This window comes from Equus caballus, chromosome 14 (genome assembly GCF_041296265.1).
Source record: "Equus caballus isolate H_3958 breed thoroughbred chromosome 14, TB-T2T, whole genome shotgun sequence".
NCBI lineage: Eukaryota > Metazoa > Chordata > Mammalia > Perissodactyla > Equidae > Equus > Equus caballus.
In genome coordinates this window covers 24,376,954-24,391,437 of record NC_091697.1, presented here as the reverse complement: position 1 = coordinate 24,391,437, position 14,484 = coordinate 24,376,954, and the positions used below count along the sequence as shown (strand labels likewise).

General features: G+C 51.2%; 2 long non-coding RNA genes across 2 annotated transcripts in view; both read right to left on the bottom strand.

The window, feature by feature from the left end:
- Window positions 1-14,484, bottom strand: part of LOC102150421 (uncharacterized) — a 33,350-nt gene that overhangs the window by 11,196 nt on the left and 7,670 nt on the right. The window lies entirely within an intron of this gene.
- Window positions 7,589-13,298, bottom strand: LOC138915055 (uncharacterized). The gene is made up of 2 exons (XR_002799531.2): window positions 13,005-13,298; window positions 7,589-8,483 (listed from the first exon to the last, which is right to left on the bottom strand). It is a non-coding gene; the product is annotated as an uncharacterized lncRNA (long non-coding RNA).

Below are 14,484 nucleotides of genomic sequence, written 5' to 3'. Positions count from 1 at the left end.
TGATTGTATGCAGAATTTTTCCATTACTAACATCACTGTCGTGTAGGTCCTTGAAGCTGTCTTCTTGCTCATCTCACAGTTGCTTCTATAGGATAAATTCCTTGAAGAGGAATTGTTAGGTCAAAAAATATGCAAGGATCAGGGACATTAGCCTCACGCTGCCAGAACTTTCTCCAAAAAGATTGAAACAATCCACTACTCCACCAGCAATATGGGGCTATTGCTTCCCTGTGACCTCACCACCTGTGGGCATTATTTTTCATTTTGATCAGTGAGATACTTTAAATATACAGCGTCTCATTGCCGTTGCAATATACTGTCATTTCATTACTGGCAAGTGTTACGTTTTATTATTTGTCTATGACTATCTTATTATGAATTGCTTTTCCTTACCCTTTGTTGGTTTTTTGGCGAAGTGTTATCGGTTAGTAAGAGTGTTAGTAACAACAATAATCCTTTGTTGGTCATACATGGTGACAAGATTTCTCCCAGTCTATTATTGGCTTTCAATTTCATTTTGATTTTTTTAATAAAATAAAAAACGTTTAATTTATGTTGTCAAAGCTATCAATCTTTTCCTTTATGTTTTTTGCCTTTGATGTGAAACTTCAAAATAACTTTTCAACCCAAAGATGATAGAAATATGTATCTATACCATCTTCTAGTTCGTTTGTACGATTTTAACAACCATTCAGATAATTGAGTCAGCCAGCATTTATTTTCCTCTAATCCTCCATGTGCAGATCTAACTTCACCTTTAAAGTGGTTTTTCACACTACCCCTCCATGCTCTTTGCTGCCTCCCATCACTTGTCAAATTGCCGTGCACTGAGCACCTGCTCTCTGCTGTCCTCTTTCTTGCCTCGGCACGGGAGTTATCCGGACCTGCCAGGGCTCCTGGAGGGCAGAACCTCCACATTTTTACCTCAGTTTACCTTAGTTGCCTCCTGAAAGGCCTCATCTCCAAATACAGTGACATTCTGAGGTCCCTGGGGTCAGGGCTCAAGATATGAATCTGGGGGGGAACACATTCAGCCCATAACACGTGCATGAAATCTAGTCTCAAAAAGGAGAGAATAAAGAGAAAAGAGTGGGTATTTCAAGAGAGAGTGAGTGAAATTTTACAAAAGTTATGAAAGACCTCAAGCTATTTCAAGAAATGCCAAGAGCCTCAAGCAAAACAAATACCAATAAAAACTCACCTAGGCACATCACAGGAAAACGGCTGAGCACCAAGGACAAAGAGAACATCTTACAAGCAGCCGGAGGGAAAAAAGAAATGTTAATTTCAAAGGAACATTAGACAGGCAGCTAACTCCTCAACAGTAATGAGGGAAACAAAAGACAGTGGAATAATATCCCCAAAGAGGTAAAATGTTTTAAAGTCCTACAATTTGGAATTTGATATGCTGTGGATATCGCCTTCCTGAATGAAGACAAAACATTTTTTTGGAGACTAAAACATAAAATTCATCACCAGTAGATCCCAACTAAAGGAATTTCTTCAGTCAGAAAGAAAATAAGTTCAGAGGGAAGAATCAAAGAAGAAAGATACACACGAAGAAGGTAACTATGCGGGTTTATGTAAATGAAGATTGACTATATAAAATAAGAATTACAACACTTCATGGAATTTTAAATATATGTAGAATTTAAATACATATGGCAATAACAGCACAAAAAGTATGATAGCAAATGCAGTCAAGGTGCTCCAAGGTCTTGCATTGTTCAAGAGATGGTAAAAATGCTAATTGTATTAGATTTGAATAAGTAGAGGATGCATATTGTAACCTTTATGACGATCACCAAAGCATGGTAAAAGAATGCGTAACTAAGAAATTAACAGAAGGAGAATAAAATAATAAAAAGCATTTAATTCAAAAGAATGGGCTCAATTATGTCCTCCAAAAATGACGTGTTGAAGTCCTAACCCCCAGTACCTCGGAATCTGACCTCATCAGGAAATAGGGTCATTGCTGGTGTGACTGATTCAGACATACTGGAGGGGGGTGGGCTCTTCATCCTACATGGCTGATGTCCTCATAAGAAGATGACCAGGTAAAGACACAGAGACCCAGGAAAACGCCACCTGAAGACGAATCCAGAGATCAGAGTGACACGTCTACGAGCCAACGAGCACCCAGGACTGCCGGCCACCACAAGGAGCTGGGAGAGAGGCCCGGCAGCGGGGCGTTCCCCTTTGGAGCCTCCGGAAGGAAACAGCACGGCAGACACCTTGCTTTGGGACTTCTGGCCTCCTGAACTGGGAGAATAAACCTCTGTTGTTTTAACCATTCAGTCCGCGGTACTTTGTTATGGCAGCCCCTAATACAAAGCCAAAAAAAAAGAGGATAGAAAAAGAACATGGACTAGGCGGGAGAAATAGAAAACGACATAGTAATATGGTGGAGACAAACTCAAAATAGGTAGGTAATTTGAAGAAATAAAAACAGACTACATATTACAATTAATACAAAGAATATCAGATTAGAATTTTTTTAAACCCCACAATTTAAATATAAGGATAAAAAAGGTGGAAAGTAAAAAAGATGGGTGGAAAGAGATATATCATGCAAACGTCAATCAAAAGTCTGGCTCTGCAATATCCAAGGAAGGAGACCTCACGACAAACGTCACAGAGATGGAGAGACTTCATAACCATGAAAGGTTTAGTCCAGTAGAAAGCAAGAACCATCCCAAGTGTTTATGTACTTCATGACATAGCCCCCAAATAGATGACGTAAGAGTTGACAGCACTGAAAGGAGAAACATCAAATGCACAGTCACAGGGAGGAGGACGAGAGGCCGTGACACTGGACAGGCCGATAGTGTGTGGCCAGCAAAGTCGTCCAAGATGGTGGCAAAGCTTGGGGTGAAGAGGAAGACAGTGGGGCTCCAAGCTCTCCATGAATGGGCGGAGAACGGCTGGGAAGTTGGTCAAGGAGACTAACGCTGAGGAGGTGAAGAGCAAGGGGGGGACAGCTAAAGGCCTGGGACCTCAAAGGAGTGGGGTGTTTGCAAGAAGGTGAAGGGTCTGGAACAGGCTCAGGGGACAAGGAAGACACCCACCCCACCTACTTAGCCCTGGATCCATGAGTTTTGCAAACTCAAACCACCCATGGGAGAGACCTCAGGGAAGAGGCTGTCAGGGCGTGGAGGGGACGGAAAGCGTGGAGAGTTGGTGGGGGTGGGGCATTGGTGATATCTTTCTTGTGTTGGCTGAGCAGGGCACACAGAGGAAGGATACAGAAATGGAGGGAGAGGCAAGGAAGCAGAAAGTATCACGGGAATGCCCACACGGTGAGGATAAGTGGCAGGGGAGGGGCATTTAAAAGAAACAGAGAGGATGCACATGGCGGATTGAGGCTGACAGGCCCTTTGAGGAAGGAGGGCCCGAGCCCGGCAGACAGAGACGCACCTTCCTGGGCCGGGTGGTGGTGGATCCAAAAACTCTAGCCCGAGGGTCCCTTCCGGCCCGTCCTTCCCTAACCAGCCATTGCAGGTGGGCTCTCCTTGGCACTCAGAAGCAGGCCTTGCCTCCCCCACCTCCGCATCCCCTCCCTTATGGTGGCGTCCCCGCCCACGGCTTTAATAACAGCCCCTGCACAGGTGATCCAGAATCCTCTCTCGCCTGGGCCACTGTCTGAGCGCCGAGCCCTGCAGCCCCCTCTCCTGGACAGCTCCTCCAGGCCACCGCCAGGAACTGCCGCTCACCATGGACCTGCATATGCCAGCACCTCCCCGTCAATCACTACTCAATCTATCAACCAGTCGAATAACAACGCCCTGGTCCTCATCTCGTGTTCCATCCAGCGTGAAGTCAGGGGCTTAGGAGCCATGTTGGATCCTCTCCCCCTGGCCTCCCACATCCAATCCATCCGCCACGCCCGGCTGATTTTACCTCCTGATTACACCTGGAATGCCTTCTCCTCCCCGCCAGCACCCTAGTCCGGGTGGCCATCATCTCCCTCAGGAGGGCTGCAGCAGCCCCTGCCTGGTCTGCCCCCTTCCACACCCCTTCACATCCTCCTCCATGGCTGGAGTCCTCTTGCCACTGGGGTTCTGATCATGTCACCCCACCCCAGAGCCCTCCAATTACAATGACAACAACCATAATAATAGTGACCAGCACTCACCGGGCACTCCCAAGGGCCCTGCACTCTTCCAGGCATGTTACCTCATTTACCCCCACAGGAGCCCTAGGAAGGGAGCCCTGTTATCACCTCAATTACCCAAGGGAGAAAACAGAGGCACAGAGAGCTTAAGCAACTTGCCCAAGGTCACCCAGCTGGCAAAAGGCAGAGAAATGGTTGAAACCCAGGCAGCCTGGGGTCACAGCCCACACCCTTAACCACCACACCATCCTGATGCACAGAGGAGACAAGAAACCTCCCAGCTGAAGCTCAGAAGGCCCTGGAGACCAGGCTTCCCACCTCCCCAGCCTTCCTCCCCTGCCGTGACCCCTCCCACCGGCCCCACTGGGCTCCAGACTCCTCCAGCCTGCCTGCGCGCCAGGCTTCCTCCCCACGCGGGGCCTTTGTACGTGCTGCGTCTGTTGCCTGAAATCCCCCGACTGATGCCCACCCACCCCGACCCCGTCTCCTACTTCCCTTCCAGTCAAACCACTCCTCTAGGGAACTTCGGCTGACTCGGTGCCCTCACGCACGCACTCCCATGCACCCTGAATTTTTCCTCCACGCATTTTTAATACAGGCTGTATTCGTACGTCGTGGGTGTGTGAATAACTGTTCTCCCAGATAGCCTTAAGTGTGGCCAGAGCAGCCATTGTGTCTTCCTTGGTCCCAACGTGTCCCCGCGGCTGTCCCACTGGCAAGCACTCGGTAGGCACTCCAAAAATGTTTGCGGAATGGATGAACAAAGCCCTGGCAGAGGGAGGCGGTGGACCCGGCGCCCGGCTCCGTGCCCTCCTCGCCTTTGCACGCTGACCGCCAGAGGGCGCCGTAACCCGAGAAATGGCCCGGCCGCCTGGGTCGGCCCGCAGCCAGGGTCGCCTCCTCCGGGGATGGGCCGGGTGGCTCCCCGAAGCGCTGCGGGGCGGCTGAAGCCTGAGCCCCGGTTTGGCCCCTCCCCTGCCGCTCTCCGGCTGTGTGAGCGGCGGACGCTCGGCGCAGTGCTCCCATCTGTCAACCGGGAGTGGCGAGCCAGCCGCGCGCCCCCAGAGCTGGCGCCTCGCGTCCCACTGAACTCTGGCGACGGCAGAAACCCTCGCTGCCGCTGGGAGAACGGGGCCCAACCAGGGCATGGAAGACAGCGATCGCTAGGGACGGCCTGTGGAGGCCCTCCGAGACACTTCGTGACACCAAGTGAGATGTTTTAACAGACCCAAAGAGTCCTAATCTCGAGGTCAACCTTGATTGACCCAGACAAGGCTGTTGGTTTTGTAGCATCAGCGATGCCATCGGGGGTAATGTCCTTCCGTCCGCAGGGCAGCGCGGGTCCCTTCAGATCCCTGTGAGAAAGGCTGACCGCCGTCCCCGGGTAGAGGGGAGCCATGGAAGGGTGAGGAGGGAGAGACGTGGTCGGATTTGCAGTTTCCAGCACGCGGAGCAAGGGCCGAGAGGGCGGGGACGGGGCTCCCGGCAGACGCTGGGTCCGAGTCCCCACCCACTCCCCACAGCCGCGGGACATTGGAGACTGACTTAGCCTGCAGTGCCTCAGTTTCCTCATCTGTTAACAGACGATAAGAGGGGTGTTTATAAGGATTAAATGAGAGGACCCGTGTGAAGCGCACGCCTGGAGGGAGCGCTCGGCCCACGGTAGGCATTGCTGTCAGTCCGAGAGAGAAATCGTGATCCGTGAGCGTGTCGTTTGTGAAGACCAAAGGGATGAAGCCTTGAAGGCCCTCTGTACGGGCCCCGGAGCACAGGGGCGCCTTATAACACGACCCGGCCGTCCCCGTGCCCTGCGCCAGGTGGTCCAGCGCTGGGACCGCCGCCTGGCCTGGCCTCCCACCCCCTCCTCCGGGCGCCCTGGCGGGACCGCCCTCGTGACCCAGCTTCCTGTTTGCGACGCCAACGCTGGAGGGAGGAAGTCGGTGCCCCCACCCTGGGGCCCGAGGGCAGGAATGTGGACGTGCTGACGTCAAAGCGTGTCCCGGTCCCGGGGAAGTCGGGATGGGAAGGGCTTCCTGCAAACCAACTTTGATCCCAGGCCTGAGCTGGGGTTGTAAATCAGCCCTGAGGGAGCCCAGCCACCGAGCTTCCTCTGATGAACGCCCTGGGGTCGAGTCAGGGTCCTACCCCCACACCGCTGTGCCGGCGGGCGCATCACCTGCCCCTCCTAGCCTCAGTTCCCTCGCCTGTCGAGCAGGGATATATGTGCATCTCAGCGTCCTTCGTCCATCGGATACATCTTGCAGGGCTGAGCCTGCCTGGCTGCGGGGGGCTCCTTGGGGGAAGGTCCCCTGGCTGGTGACACGGGGTGGAGGCTCTGAGGCTGCCAGACAGAGGCACGAAGCATTTCTGGAGGTGGCTGCAGGGAGGTTTCCCAGCATTAGGCCTGTGACTCAAGCTGAAGCCTAGGCCCAGGCACTTCCTGACCTAGTGACTCAGTTTCCCCTGCAGAGGCATCCCACAACGCCTGCTTCTCAGCCTGGCAGAGGCATTGAGGCCTGGCTAGTGTGTGTCTGTGGGGGTCCCTAGTGATGCCATTTATCAAGTGCTTCCTGAGCACTCAGGGCTTTAGGTATGGGTTGTCACTTGGTTCCCAATCCAGCTCGAAGAGGTAGAGACTGCGATTAGTCCCATTTTACAGAAGGGTAAACTGAGGCTCGGAAAGCTGAAGGAAGTTGCCCAAGATCTCAGAGCTGGGAAGTGGCAGAGCCAGAAAAGAGTGCTGCTCCGACATCGTGGCAGGCCCTCCCTTGGAGAGGCCTCCTGACGGACAGGCGGGGCCCTTGACGGTGGCAAGGCCATCATTCAGAGTGCGCACCGGGAATCTATCCCACAGAGGGTCTCCCAGCCCCTATGCCCACCTGCCCTGTGGGCCCCGGATCGTGAGGAGTTGACGTGGACAGAAACTTGGGCTCAGGTCGCCTTCCCTGTTTCTCGTTGTTCACTTGGATCCCCCCAGCACTGGGCTCAGGGCCTGGGATCAGTCTCCCCTCTGCCCCACACTCTCTGGAATCCATGGTCTAGATTCTCCACCTCTGGAGCCTCAGTTTCCCCAGCTGTGATGCTGGGTGAGGGAGTGCACGCCCAAGGTGGGCAGAAGGATGTGCTGAGGAGGACTCAGAGCAAGGCCCTGGGCATCCAGAGAGGGAGTAGCTGTGAGTGGACCTTCCCGGGAAGGTCACCAGGAGTAGTTTCCAGAACCTTCTACAGCCCTCCAGCCTCTCCTGCCCACCCTCTCGCTCCCTCTCTGCCTTTCTCCAGGACGCTGCTCAGCCCCACTTTGGGGCCAGACAGACCTGGGTTCGAATCCACTGGCCAGTCGCTGGCCGTGTGATGTTGACCATTCTTTCTCTTGCTGAGCATGCTTCCTCATCTCTCTATATAAATACATGAGGAGAAGGCAGCCACATTTCAAGGCTGTTGGAGATTAAGACATCGTGTCTTGAAAGCACTTGGTACAATGTCTGACAATCATTTAATAAATCACAGCTATTGTTATTGCTATTGCTGGCATGCATTTATAAATGCCCAGACAGCAGGAAGGGCTCCTTGGGGCGTAAGAGCCCTTTCCCCAGGTGCCCAGCAGGTGGCGGCAGAGGCCCCTTGTTCCATGAAATCTTCACATCGTTGGTGAGAAACCCAATTTAGAAGTTGTGGAGGTGACCGAGCTTCAGTGCCTGTTAATCCCACCCTCAGAAGCTCCTGAGCACCCCAGCAAAGGCCCCAGGCCCGAGGCAGGGAGTGCAAGAGAAAGGCAGGGACCTCTGGACAGTGGGCACCTGGGGAAGGAGAGTACTGCCCACTGCAAAAGAAAGCTTGGTTTCAGCTCTTGCGGATAAGTACCCAGAAGTGGGGTGGCTGGATCATATGGTAGTCAACTTTTAACTTCTTGAGGAGCCTCCATACTATCTTCCATAGCGACCGCATCTTTTTGCATCCCCATCAACAGTGTGCGAGGGTTTCAATTTCTCTACATCCTCACCAACACTTGTCTTTGTTTTTTTGGTAACAACCATCCTCACAGGTATAAGGTTTTGATTTGCATTTCCCTGATGATCAGTGACGTTGAGCATCTTTTCATGTACCTGTTGGCCATTTGTGTGTCTCCTTTGGAAAAATTCAAGTCCTTAGTCCATTTTTCAATTGAGTTATTCAATTTTTTGCTGTGGAGTTGTAGGAGTTCCTTATTACTTTGGCTATATACCCCTTATCAGACACATGGTTGGTAAATATCTTCTCCCACTCTGTAGTTGCCTTTTCACTCTGTTGATTGTCTCCTTTGCTGGGTGGAAGCTTTTTAGTTTGATGTTCGCTGTAGCACTATTCACGACAGCCAAGATGTGGGAACAACCTGCATGTCCATGGACAGAAGAAGGGGTAAAGAAAATGCAGTATATACATACAATGGGATATTATCCAGCCTTAAAAAGCATGGAAATCTTGTGATATGTAACAGCACGGACGAAATTTGAGGACATCGTTCTAAGTGAAATAAGCCAGTCACGGAAAGACAAGTACTGCCGAGTTTGGCTTATGTGGGGTCACCAGAGGAGTCAAACTCATGGAATCAGAGAGTACGCTGGCAGTTGCCAGGGGCCGGGGGCATGAGGGAGGGGAGGGGTAATGAATGGGTATAAAGTTTCAGTCGTGCAAGATGAATAAGGTCCAGAGATCGTTGTACAACATTGTGCCTCTAGTTAACAATACTGTGCTGTGCATTTAAACATCTCTTGAGAGTCAATCTCATCCTAAGTGTCTTACCGTAATAAAACAAAAATTTAAAAAGTAAATAAAGCAAGCTCAGGTGAAAGCCATCACCGAAATCTGAGAAAGTACATTATCATCGTCACTCAAGGGGACATTACCATTAAGATTCCCATTCTAGAGATAGTGAAACTGCAGGTCCAAGAGGGGAGGTGATTTGTCCAATGTCACACCAGTCAGGGAGTGGCAGACCCAAGACTTGAACCCAGGTCTTCCCCACAGGGGCAGATGGTTCCCTGGGCCCCGGAAGCCTCAGAGCCATCTGGAGGGCCATCCCCCCTCAGGGCTACAAGTTCTCTGGCTGCAGCCCCTCAGGATCCCTTGAGCTCACCCATCAGCAGGTCCAGTCCACTTAACCCGCAGAGCCCCACTCTCCCTGACGCCACCACTCCAACACACCCTGTCATCTCTCCCCGGATGGCCCTGTTTCCTTCCTTCCTCATCCTGTGACAGGCTAACATGATCTTGTTTACCTGTGTGTGTTCATCTCCTCCATCAGACTGCACCCTAAACCCTGCGAACCTCTCCAGCCTTGTGCCTCAATCCCCCAAACCCTGGACTCCACATTCCGCCACTTTGGTGTGCTTACGTTTTCCTGAACAAACACACTGTGTGTGAGAGCAAGCGCGAGTCCATCTCACTCATCCCTCTCTCCCCAGAGCTTACACTGCACCTGGCACAGCAAAGGGGCTCTGTGAAGATGAGTGGATGACGGACAGAGGTTGAATGGATGTGGACAGATGGATGGATGGATGGATGGATGGATGGATAGAGAGCTAGATGGATGGATAGACAGACAGATAGATGGATGGATAGACAGACAGACGGATGGATAGGTGGATGGATGGATGGATGGATGGATGGATGGACAGATGGATGGACAGGTGGACAGATAGGTGGACAAAAGGATGGATGGATGGATGAATAAATGGATGGATGGATGAAAGACTATTTGGCTTGAGCCTGTGTTGTCCCCCGACTCACAAGGAGGTCAGAGCATATAGTGACCCAGGTAAAGGGTCCTCCAGTGTGGGACTATCCAGAGTGGGGGCAGGTGTCAGTGCTGGGGATAGGCCATCAGGAGACGGTGGCAACCTCTTGTGTGCACAGAGCAATGGTGAGTGAACCCTAGAGCATCTCCTGGAAAGGGCAGGAGCAGGTGGAGTTCCCCGAGCTGGGCGCGGGGCAGCGAATATGCTGAGGCTCTGACTCAGCCAGGCGCTATGGGAGTTTGAGAAACTGGGTACAAACACCCAGCCCATGCACAGACACGGCCCTGGACAAGGCACGAAGGACTGTCGCTTGTGGTGCCATGACTGAGCTTCACCGTGGTCCTTGAAGCAGGTGGGATTCTGCCCATGGGGCAGAGGAAAAAACCGAGGCTTCCAGAGGGAAAGTAACTAGTCCAAGACCACCCAGCCAGAGAATGGCAAGGCTGCGATGGGGGCCGGGGCAGGGTGACCCAGTCTTTGCCTACCGTGCCGGGTGGGGCCTCTCTGGGGAGCCAGGCTCCTAGGTGGCTCAGGAAGGGGTGGAGGCTTGGGGCACAGGGACTGTGGCGCCAGGCTTGAGAGAGTCCCCCAGTGCAAACTCCAGGCCTTCCCCTCCAAGCTGGCCCAGCCCCCGAATGACCTTCCCCAGTGCAATGTGACCACGTCGTGCTGTCCTTTGGAAACCTTCAGCGGCTCCCAGTGGTACAGGGTCAAGCCTCAGATCTCCATTTGGCCTTCTGGTTCCTTCCTACCGTGACCCCATGGCCCTCTCCAGCCTCCTGTTCAACCCCAAGCCTTGTGCCCTGCACGCCACCACCCTGACGTGCTGTGGATTCTCCTGAATTAACACACCACGCGTGCTCTCTGAGGCCGCACACCTTTACACGGATGAAGCCCTCTGTGGGGGGGCGCCTTCCCGCTCTCCTTCACCCCGATGGATCCTGCACAGTCTTCAAGGTGTAGGTCTGGCTTCAGCAACCGTGTCTGACCCGCCCCCGTCACCTGGGCTGCTAAGGCAGTCCACCCCTCCATGCTCCAGTTACATGCTCTGCTGAACTCCACCATCAGGGCAGTCACCACAGAGCAATAATTATCCGGCTACCAGTCTGCCTCCTCTACTAGGCTGTGAATTCCAGGAGGACGGGCTTCGTGACGTACTCACCTCTGGAACCGCACGGCCCGACACAGCACCTGGCTGGAGTCTTTGTTATTATTTGTGGAAGGAAGGAGGGAGGAAGAGAGGAGGGAGGGAGGAGAAAGGAGGGAGGATGGGAGGAGGGAGGAGGAGGATGGCAGGGAGGATGAAGGGAGGGCGGGAGGAAGGAGAGCACTTTACAGTTTGCGCAGTGTCCCTTCACGGATATTATTTTATTGAGAAGTTGGCCGGAAAGGAAACCTGCAGGGACGGGTCCACCTGACGCCACAGTGCTTTGGAGATTTTTGCTAAATCTGCAGGCCACGTATTTTTTAACTTAACCTTTGTTTTTAATTGGCTCGTTGAACTAAATGTATCTTAAAAGGAAATGTTACATCACTACCCCAAATGGAAAACTAGACTCGCTTCCTATCAACAGAAAGTTGCCATAAAATGAATATAATAGAGCTTACCCCGTGCCAGGCACTCCGGGGGGCACTTTACCAACATTAACTCATTCATCCCCACAACGATGCTACGATGGGGTGCCGTTATAGCTCTAGTAGGCAGACGGGGAGACTGAGGCACACAGCTCTTAAGTAACTTGCCAAAGGTCACAGCTGAAAAGTAAGCAGGGTTACCATTCGAAACCAAGCAGTCGGGCTCTAAGAAACAAACAGATAAATAAAACAACGTTGTGGCTTCCCTCTAAATAGCGTTGCCTTCCGCAGGCTCCTGCTTGAGGCCTCTGCCTCCTTGTTCCAAAGGAATATCAGCAAGTGCTGAAGAGGCGTTCAAGCCACAGTAGCACCACCTGAGACATTCTCCTTGAAGTCGGCAGAGAGTGGAAGGAGAAGCAGAAAAGGAATGCATTTCTCACAGCGTGATTGACGGTGATTTAACGCCAGGCCTGTGTGGAACCGTCTCTGCTAGAGCCAGGAGAACGCGGCCACATTCGGGAAACCCTGCAGCAGAGGCGCCCCCACAGCACGACCGGCGCCCAGCGTTTTAGCTCAGGACATCGTCCACTGTCGCAGGAGGCAGAGCCAGAGAGCAGCTAAGCAAGGTGTTAAACTAAATGAACAAGAACAGGCAAAAACCTAATATTAAATGCAAATAAAAGCAAGTTAATCTAACTGTAGAGCAAATTGGTCTCATATACTGTGATAGCATGATACCACAGAGAGCAGAAAAACAGTGACTCCAAGCAACCTCTCAACACAGCCGAAAGACAAGGGCACCCTTGCTCTAAAGGCAGCAGAACAGGAAGGAAAGCCTAAACGTTACTCGATAGGTTTACTGGTGTTCGCCACGGTTGAAACTATTTTGTGGTTGTCGTAGCACCGGGCAAATGAACACATATATTAATGTTGATGGGAGTCAGGGTTTTCAGCAAGGGGGCGACAAATATGGAAGGGGAAGATGAGAAAGAAGCCTGTGGTGCTGGACTGGAATTTGAGAGGAAGGTATGAGCTCATGATGTAAATATATTTAAACACGAATGAAGGTTGATTTCTACCTCTGTCTGCTGAAAGGGCGTGGGGTCAACGACACCCCAGTGACAATGAGCCCACCTAGCACCCAGATCTTGGTTTCTAAAGATCACTCCCCAAGGAAAGGAACCAGGGCAAGTTGGGGAAATGGATGATTCCAAGGCTGAAACAGGAAAAATACAAGAGGAGCCCAGAACATCAAGTTTTGGCAGAAAACAAGGAATTGCCAGAAGAATGATGGGGACACATGAAAAGGATAGAGACCACCATTGCCAATGGTGGAACAATTTGAGTATTGACTTAGAGGGGACAACTGAGCACTGAGCAATGAAGGCAACAGGTTATAACATATTGACTAAGAAAGAATGCATAGAGTTACCCAGATAGATATAAAATGGAGGGAAAAGGGAGGAAGGAAAGATGACGGAGGGAGAGAAGAGTCCCAACTAACAGACAGAGAGGGAGTGATGGATCTATAAAATCATCACCTGACTACTGTCGTAGGAAAAACGCATTCATTGTCACCGGTGGGTGTGGAGGAATCGTCAAGTCAGAAGCCTCAAGGAATGATGGAGTTAGAAAATCATTTGGCTCCATGAGAGTAAAACCTGATTTAGGTGAGAAGCATCAGCGGGGAGAAGTCCGTTGTGGGTGGGCAGGAATGTCCTCGGGCTCAAAGCACCCGTTTCCATGTTACTTATTAATCCCCGAAGGGAAAGCGTACTTCACAGTGGAGAAATCTGGCAGATACCAGTTCAGCAAAGAGAACATTTGGAACCATCGGATGTCACGTGCCTCTCGACGTGAGCACTGAGACCTTGGCGGCGCTGCCAGACTTTCCTGCCAAAAACGCAGGACCTGGAGCTGATCATGAGGAAGCAACCCGACAAACCACATCCAAGGACAAGGACGCTCGACAAAACAATGGGCCTGTGTTCTGCAGAAATGTCAAGGTCGCGAAAGACACAGAGGGCTGGGGAAGTAACTGTTCCAGATTAGAGGAGAGAAAAGAGACAGGACAACTGAATGCGGGCTTAATCCTGGGCTGCATTTCAGATGGGGGAAAAAAACACTGCCACGGTACTATCGGGACAATGGGCAACATCTGAACATAAATTGTACACAAGATAATTGTACTGTATCAAATGTGTACTGTGATTATACAGGGGGTACTGAGGTATTTAGGGGCAAAGAGTCACGATGTCTACAATGTACTCCCAAAGGGCTAAACAAAATAAAAATAATAAGAAGAAGAAATATGGGGCCAGCCCTGTGGCGCAGCGGTTAAGTTCACACATTCTGCTTCAGCAGCCCAGGGTTTGCTGGTTCAGATCCTGGGTGCGGACCTACCCACCGCTTGGCAAGCCATGCTGTGGCAGGTGTCCCACATAAAATAGAGGAAGACGGGCACAGGTGTTAGCTCAGGGCCAGTCTTCCTCAGCAAAAAAAAAAGAGGAGGATTGGTGGCAGGTGTTAGCTCAGGGCTAATCTTCCTCAAAAAAAAGAAGAAGAAGAAGAAGAAGAAATAGAGAGAGAGAGAGAGATTGAAGCACCTGAGTCAAAACATTTCCCACCCGTCAGTTTAGAGCAGGACTTCTCAACCTGGTTATCACTGACATTTTGGACCAGAAATTTCTCTCTCCCTTTTGTTTTCTAGATTTGGATACAGCAATTCCAAGTTCATCACTTTGTTGTAATGATGTAATCTCCAGGGCTATTGGGGATAACCACCCGATACTATGAGATTTGGTACCACGTGGTCCTAGAGGGGACCCCGTCAGTGTCTGCTGGTGTGTATATATAAACAAGTTCGTATATTTCCTTGCTGAAATTATCTGTATCTTTTCTCTTTTGTCTGCGTGAGAGAGATATATTAAAATTATCCTAAATTAACTGTGGATTTGTAAATTTCTCCTTTTATATATTAGAGGTTATGCTTGTAGGTGCATACACGTTTATGATTGTTAT